Here is a 7,890-nt window from a genome sequence, read left to right on the forward strand (position 1 = left end):
AGCAGAGATGTAGGGACCAAGAGAAGCAGCAGGGAAATACAGTAGTGACAAAGAGAGGCAGCAGGGACATACAGTAGAGACAGTGGCAGTAGAGACACACAGTAAGGACAGAGAGAGGCAGCAGGGACAGAGGCAGCAGAGATGTAGGGACCGAGAGAAGCAGCAGGGAAATACAGTAGTGACAAAGAGAGGCAGCAGGGACATACATTAGGGACAGAAGAAGCAAAAACACACAGTAGGGACAGAGAGAGGCAGCAGGGATGTAGCGACAGAGGCAATAGGGATGTAGGAACAGAGAAGCATCATGGACGTAGGGACAGAGGCAGCAGGGATGTAGAGACAGCCAAAGGCAGCAGGTACATATGGACAGAGGAAACAGGGATGTATGGACAGAGAAAGGCAACAGGGACATACAGTAGGGACCGAGAGAGAGGCAGCAGGAACATAGGGACAGAGGCAGCAGGGATGTAGGGAAGAGATAGGCAGCAGGGACATACAGTATTGACAAAGAGAGGCAGCAGGGACATACAGTAGGGACAGAGAGAGGCAGCAGGGACTTAGGGACAGAGACAGCAGGGATGTAGGGACAGAGAGAGGCAGCATGGAAATACAGTAGTGACAGAGAGAGGCAGCAGGGACATACATTAGGGACAGTGGAAGCATAGACACACAGCAGGGACAGGGAGAAGCAGCAGGGATGAAGCTACAGAGGCATAAACCGCAGGGACATAGGAACAGAGGCAGAAAGGATGTAAGGACAGAGAAAAGCAGCAGGTTCAGAGGGAGCAGCGATGTAGGGACAGAGAGAGGCAGCAGGGACATACATTAGGGACAGAGAGAGGCAGCAGGGACGTAGGGACAGACAAAGGCAGCAGGTACATAGGGACAGAGGCAGCAGGGATGTGGGGACAGAGATAGGCAGCAGGGACATACAGTAGGGACAAAGTGAGGCAGCATGGATGTAGGGACAGGGGCACCAGGGAATACAGCAGTAACAGAGAGAGGCAGCAGGGACGTAAAGACAGAGAGAAGCAGCAGGGACATACAGTAGGGACAGTGGCAGCAGAGGCACACAGTAAGGACAGAGAGAGGCAGCAGGGATGTAGGTACAGAAAGAGGCAGCAGCAATGTAGGGACAGAGACAGCAGGGAAACATAGTAGTGACAAAGAGAGGCAGCAGGGACATACATTAGGGACAGTAGAAGCAGAAACACACAGTAGGGACAGAGAGAGGCAGCAGGGATGTAGTGACAGAGGCAATAGGGATGTAGGGACAGAGAGAAGCAGCATGGACGTAGGGACAGGCAGCAGGGATGTAGAGACAGACAAAGGCAGCAGGTACATATGGACCGAGGAAGCAGGGATGTATGGACAGAGATAGGCAACAGGGACATACAGTAGGGACAGAGAGAGGCAGCAGGAACATAGGGACAGAGGCAGCAGGGATGTAGGGAAAGAGATAGGCAGCAGGGACATACAGTATTGACAGAGAGAGGGACTTAGGGACAGAGACAGCAGGGATGTAGGGACAGAGATAGGCAGCAGGGAAATACAGTAGTGACAGAGAGAGGCAGCAGGGACATACATTACGGACAGAGGAAGCAGAGACACACAGCAGGGACAGGGAGAAGCAGCAGGGATGAAGCTACAGAGGCATAAACCGCAGGGACATAGAAATAGAGGCAGCAGGGATGTAAGGATAGCAAAAAGGCAGCAGGGACAGAGGCAGCAGGGATGTAGGGACAGAGAGAGGCAGCAGGGAAATACAGTAGTTACCAAGAGAGGCAGCAGGGACATACATTAGGGACAGAGAGAGGCAGCAGGCACGTAGGGACTTAGGCAGCAGGGATGTAGAGACAGACAAAGGCAGCAGGTACATAGGGACAGAGGCAGCAGGGATGTAGGGACAGAGATAGGCAGCAGGGACATACAGTAGGGACAAAGTGAGGCAGCATGGATGTAGGGACAGGGACACCAGGGAATACAGTAGTAACAGAGAGAGGCAGCAGGGACGTAAGGACAGAGAGAAGAATCAGGGACATACAGTAGGGACAGTGGCAGCAGAGACACACAGTAAGGACAGAGAGAGGCAGCAGGGATGTAGGGACAGAGAGAGGCAGCAGCAATGTAGGGACAGAGACAGCAGGGATGTATGGATAGAAAAATGCAGCAGGGATGTAGGGACAGAGAAAAACAGCAGTGACATAGGGACAGAGGCAACAGGGACATACAGTATTAACAGAAAGAGGCAGCAGGGATGTAGGGACAGAGAGGAACAGCAGGGACATAGGGATAGAGGCAGCAGGGACATAGTAACAGAGGCAGCAGGGATGTAAGGACAGAGAAAGGCAACAGGGACAGAGGCAGCAGGGATGTAGGGACAGAGAGAGACAGCAGTGAATTACAGTAGTGACAGAGAGAGGTAACAGACATACATTAGGGACAGAGGAAGCAGAAATATACAGTAGGGACAGAGAGAGGCAGCAGGGATGTAGCGACAGAGGCAATAGGGATCTAGGGACAGAGAGGCAGCAAGGACATAGGGACAGAAGCAGCAGGTATGTATGGACAGAGATAGGCAGCGGGGACAAACAGTAGGGACAGACAGAGGCAGCAGGGACATACAGTAGGGACAGACAGAGGCAGCAGGGACATACAGTAGGGACAGACAGAGGCAGCAGGGACATACAGTAGGGACAGAGAGAGGCAGCAGGGATGTAGCGACAGAGGCAATAGGGATCTAGGGACAGAGAGGCAGCAGGGACATAGGGACAGAGGCAGCAGGTATGTATGGACAGAGATATGCAGCGGGGACAAACAGTAGGGACAGACAGAGGCAGCAGGGACATACAGTAGGGACAGACAGAGGCAGCAGGGACATACAATAGGGACAGACAGAGGCAGCAGGGTCTTAGGGACAGAGGCAGCAGTTACATACTGCATTTCCATAGTGCAGCTTGGGACCCCCATGGGGAGCAACCTAATACCACCCTCTGGGTCTAGGCTTCCTGCATACCTGCATAGGAAGCACACCCTGCTCCTCCATTTACAGTCTCTTCATGTTAACCAACAGCAGCTGCGGAGTCAGAGTCTGCCCAGGCACTTGTCTAGGAAATAAAGGGGGTAAAAAGGGTAAGAGCAGGTGGAGGGCAGCCCTCTACCCTGGCCTCTGCAGCTGAACTACTGTAGTGCTGACATGTGGGGGGCGGGGCGGCCACTGTGGGCTGAGGATGCTGCTGGGCATGGAGCATGAATCATACCCACTACCAGTGGCGTAACTAGAAATTTTTCTCCCCCAAGCCAAAAAATTATTTTGTCCGCATGTCAATCTGCGCTAAATCAGTGGCGCCCCCGCAGCCCTGCGCCCCCAAGCCACCGCGAGGGCTGCGGGGGCAGTAGTTACGCCACTGCCCACAACTTCTGTGGAAGGGTGCACCTTTGGCCGTTCATCGTGGGGGTTGAGCCACGGGCTAAAGAGTTGACTGGGTGCAGGGGAACCTGTGGACCATGGAAGCATCTCTAGCCCCATAGCAGCTGCACCCCCTGCACCCTCAGTAGTTATGCCACTGAGCACCACCACAGACACCCGTACAGAGGGGGTCATACCGAGTTGATTGCTCGCTAGCTAGTTTTAGCAGCCATGCAAATGCTATGCCGCCATCCACTGGGGAGTGTATTTTAGCTTAGCAGAAGTGCGAATGCATGTGCAGCCGAGCTCTGCAAAAACAGTTTGTGCAGTTTCTGAGTAGCTCTGAACCTACTCAGAGCTTGTGATCACTTCAGCCTATTCGTGTCCGGATTTGACATCATACACCTGCCCAGCGAACGCCCAGCCACGCCTGCATTTTTTCAGACACGCCTGCGTTTTTGCAAACACTCCCTGAAAATGGTCAGTTGACACCCAGAAACGCCCCCTTCCTGTCAATCTTCATGCGGCCGTCAGTGTGACTGAAAACTTCGCTAGAACCTGTGCAAAACAACAAATACATTTGTGCCCGTATGTTGCGTGCGCATTGCGGTGCATACTCATGCGCAGTATTGCCGTTTTGTAGCCTGATCGCTGCGCTGCTAACAACGGCAGCTCGCGATCAACTCTGAATGACACCAACGGTATGCACAAGACCAGCAAACGTCAGAGGACCAGCAGAGGGCACAGGACCCGCAGCCGCAGTTTGCTCACCAAGCACTTCCAGGCAGGTACGCTCCGGGTGATTGCCCTGCTTGCCTGCCCCTAGATCTGCCCCTGTATTCTGCAAATTTGGATGTATCCAGCAAATAAAAGCATGGGATTTTATTCATATGTTGATCAAAACATTTAAGGCTCTGGCCACACATAGCGGCCAAGCGGGTCCCGTTCAGGGAGGAGGGTTTTGTGTTCACATGGATCCTGTTCTGCGGGATTCCGCAGAACAGGATCCGTCAGTGACACACAGGATTTCAATAGAACACAGCCGCACTGTGTGAACACATACATTGAAATGTATGTGTTCACATTGAAATCTCGCCATCCTGTCATCCGGGCCGAAAGGATTCAGCGGCGGCAGTACTGCCTCACCTGTGTGGGCGCCTGCACGGGACCCGCTTGGCCACTATGTGTGGCCAAAGGGTGTAGTATGTTATGCTGGCTGTTGGGATCCTGGCGCCGAAATCCCGACCGCCAGCATGCCGGCAGGGGGGTGACCGCAGAAGAGCCCATTGCGGGCCTGCTGTGATCGCTATGCTGCAGGCACGGTGGCGCGACACACTATTTATTCTCCCTCCAGGGGGGTCATGGACCCCCAAGAGGCAGAATAGTTGTCGGTATGCCGGCTGTTGGGATTTTGGCGCCGGTATACTGAGTGTCAGGATCCCGACAGCCGGCATTTCAAATGCCTCCTGTGGCCAGAGCCAGTTTGCAGCCCATTGCCAAGGGACTCCTAGGTTTTACATATGGCTCTGCCCAATGCCTCCCATAGCCAGTAGAAACTTCAGTGACACCACAAATATCGTCACCATGTTGTGCAACCCCACGCACTGTTATGGAAACCTAATACACCCTCAGCAAACTGAGGCCATTATCAGCACAAAAAGAATTTTGCACTGAGTTTTGGACATTTTTCAAATTTAAGTGAATCACTTTGTCTTTTTTTAGTTAGATTTTTTGTATTATTAGTAGTTAAAAAAAGAGACAGGAATTCAGTAATTGTATACACATCATGTCTTGTTTATCACATTTACTTATTGCTTAGTAACTTCTTGATATCATCCCTGGCCATAAATTCATGTAATGTCATAGCATATTACATGTAATCAAGTTATCTTTTCTGTAATCACAGAGCAAAGTTCAAAAGATCATTATACATGTTTCAGTTCATTTATTCTTGTCAGCTCTGTCTGCAAATGGGCCAGATAATACATTTAAAAATATGTATTACTTATGTATGTATGTATGTATGTATGTATGTATGTATGTATGTATGTACATACAGTATGCTTGTATGATATGGGTAAACATTACTGGACATATTGGTCTGTCTATGAACACTTATAGATATGTGTATTCTGGTTGTCAAAGGCATAAAATAGCCATTTCTTCATTCCCCTCAGTGTGGGAAGATCAGGTCCTAGGAGTGGAATGATGGGGAAGAGGAGCTACAGTACTGGTAGTATGGGCCCTCCCAATACTACTTCAGATGCTGGAAAATAAATTTCCCAGCATGCCTAGAATGAGGACCAAGGAAAATACGAGAGCCTACTGTGATTCATTGGAGGATCACATTACTGAAATTCAGCATAATAAGACCAATGGCAATCAGCTCATATCAGACCAGCGGTTCCCTTGGTAAGTTCAGGGCCATGGATAGGGAAGTGTATCACCTTAAATGTGTCTACTCAACACAAAAAGATTGTTTTGAGCATAAGCTGATAATGACAAAGTTAAGCAACAAGCAGCAATTTACCTAGAAAGTATCCTGTGTGGAACAAACAGCAGTGTATGTGCAGTGATAAAATCCCTTAACGCATTTCTCCGTGCTTTTTAAACTTCTGATGAAACCGTATGTTTAATAAGCATGGAGAAACGCGTTAAGTGATTTTATCACTGCACCTACGTGATCCGGAGTACCTACAAGGATCCACAGACCTGAGGCTGTTTTTGGTTTTATTCAACGGCTGCCACCCGGAGCTGCGCTCCCCCTCCCAGTGGACACAGACGTTCCGCTGTATCTACCCGACACCACCTAATACATGTAATACAGCTGGCTGTGCTAAAGAAAACTAATGGCACTGGTGAGAGTTCGGTTTCAGTGGTGGGGAGGGCACACAAGAGTGGTATCTCTGTCGGGTGCTCTACACTGTGCGAGCCGTATCAAGTCACGTCGGCTTGTCTGTCCAAAAAGACGATACCTGGCTCATTTCTGACTATCCATTTAACAGTCTCTTATTGGAGTTACAAATAGCCCCTGCAGTGTGCTTAAGCATCCGATATTGGAGCTCCTATACACACATTGGGGATAATTCCAAGTTGATCGCAGCAGGATTTTTGATAGCAATTAGGCAAAACCATGTGCACTGCAGGGGAGGCAGATATAACATGTGCAGAGAGAGTTAGATTTGGGTGGGGTGTGTTCAATGTGCAATCTAATTTGCAGTGTACAAATAAAACAGCCAGTATTTACCCTGCACAGAAACAAAATAGCCCACCCAAATCTAACTCTCTCTGCACATGCTATATCTGCCCCCCCCCCCCCCCCCCTGCAGTGCACATGGTTTTGCCCAATTGCTAACAAACTTGCTGCTGCGATCAACTCAGAATTACCCCCCATGTGCACAGCAGGGAAGGCAGATTTAACATGTGCAGAGAGAGCTAGATTTGGGTGGGGTGTGTTCAATCTGTAATCTAATTTGCAGTGTAAAAATAAAGCAGCCAGTATTTACCCTGCACAGAAACAAAATAACCCACCCAAATCTAAAGGGCCCTACACACTGGCCGACATGATTGCACGATATGAACGATCTCGTTCATAAATGAACGAAATAACGTTCATATCGTGCAGTGTGGAGGCTCCAGCGATGAACGATGCGCGGCCCCGCGCTCGTTCAATGCTGGTCCCCCGTCAGCTGTACATGCAGGCCAATATGGACGATATCGTCCATATTTGCCTGCAGTTCTATGGAGCCGTGTGACAGGGGGAGTGAAGAAACTTCACTCCCCCCGTCACTGCCCCCCCCCCCCCGCCGCCAGGTCGCCCGTCGGCAGTATCCGCCATCGGGCAGCTCGGCGGCGGATCGGCCAGTGTGTAGGGCCTATAACTCTTTCTGCACATGTTATATCTGCCTCCCCTGCAGTGCACATGGTTTTGCCCAACTGCTAACAAAATTCCTGCAGCGATCAACTTGGAATTACCCCCAAAATCCTGTATTCCAATGTCACGTTTCGGGGGTTCTCCCCACATCGCCATGGACAATCATACATATTCTTATTCAAAATGTATATTAATGTTACATGTTTAAAAAGGTTTTTTTTGTTTATTTTATTAAATCATGTTGCATAATTTTTAAAAAAAAGTTCTTAACCTAAATTAAAATTAATCATAAAAAACACTGACAATTTCTGAGCGCATTTTGCAGGGGTGTTTTAGGAGAGGAGGGGACCCCCGTGCAGCCTCAATCATGGACACCCTCCTCTCTGGCAACTAGTAGACTTTGGCTTAAAGCCAGAGCTTACTGCGCATGCGCAGGTCTCCGGGAACATAGCGCCTACGCCTTGTTCCCAAGTATACCTCCAGTGTGCATGCTCAAATCACTCATAAATGACTGCGGCCGCCATTTCACAAGTGATTTGCGCCCGCACTGCAGGACCGCTGCCACGGGACTCCGGACTCCGGAAAGGTAAGTATACTCTATGGGTGC

Source organism: Pseudophryne corroboree, chromosome 11, assembly GCF_028390025.1.
Source record: "Pseudophryne corroboree isolate aPseCor3 chromosome 11, aPseCor3.hap2, whole genome shotgun sequence".
In the NCBI taxonomy this organism is placed as follows: domain Eukaryota; kingdom Metazoa; phylum Chordata; class Amphibia; order Anura; family Myobatrachidae; genus Pseudophryne; species Pseudophryne corroboree.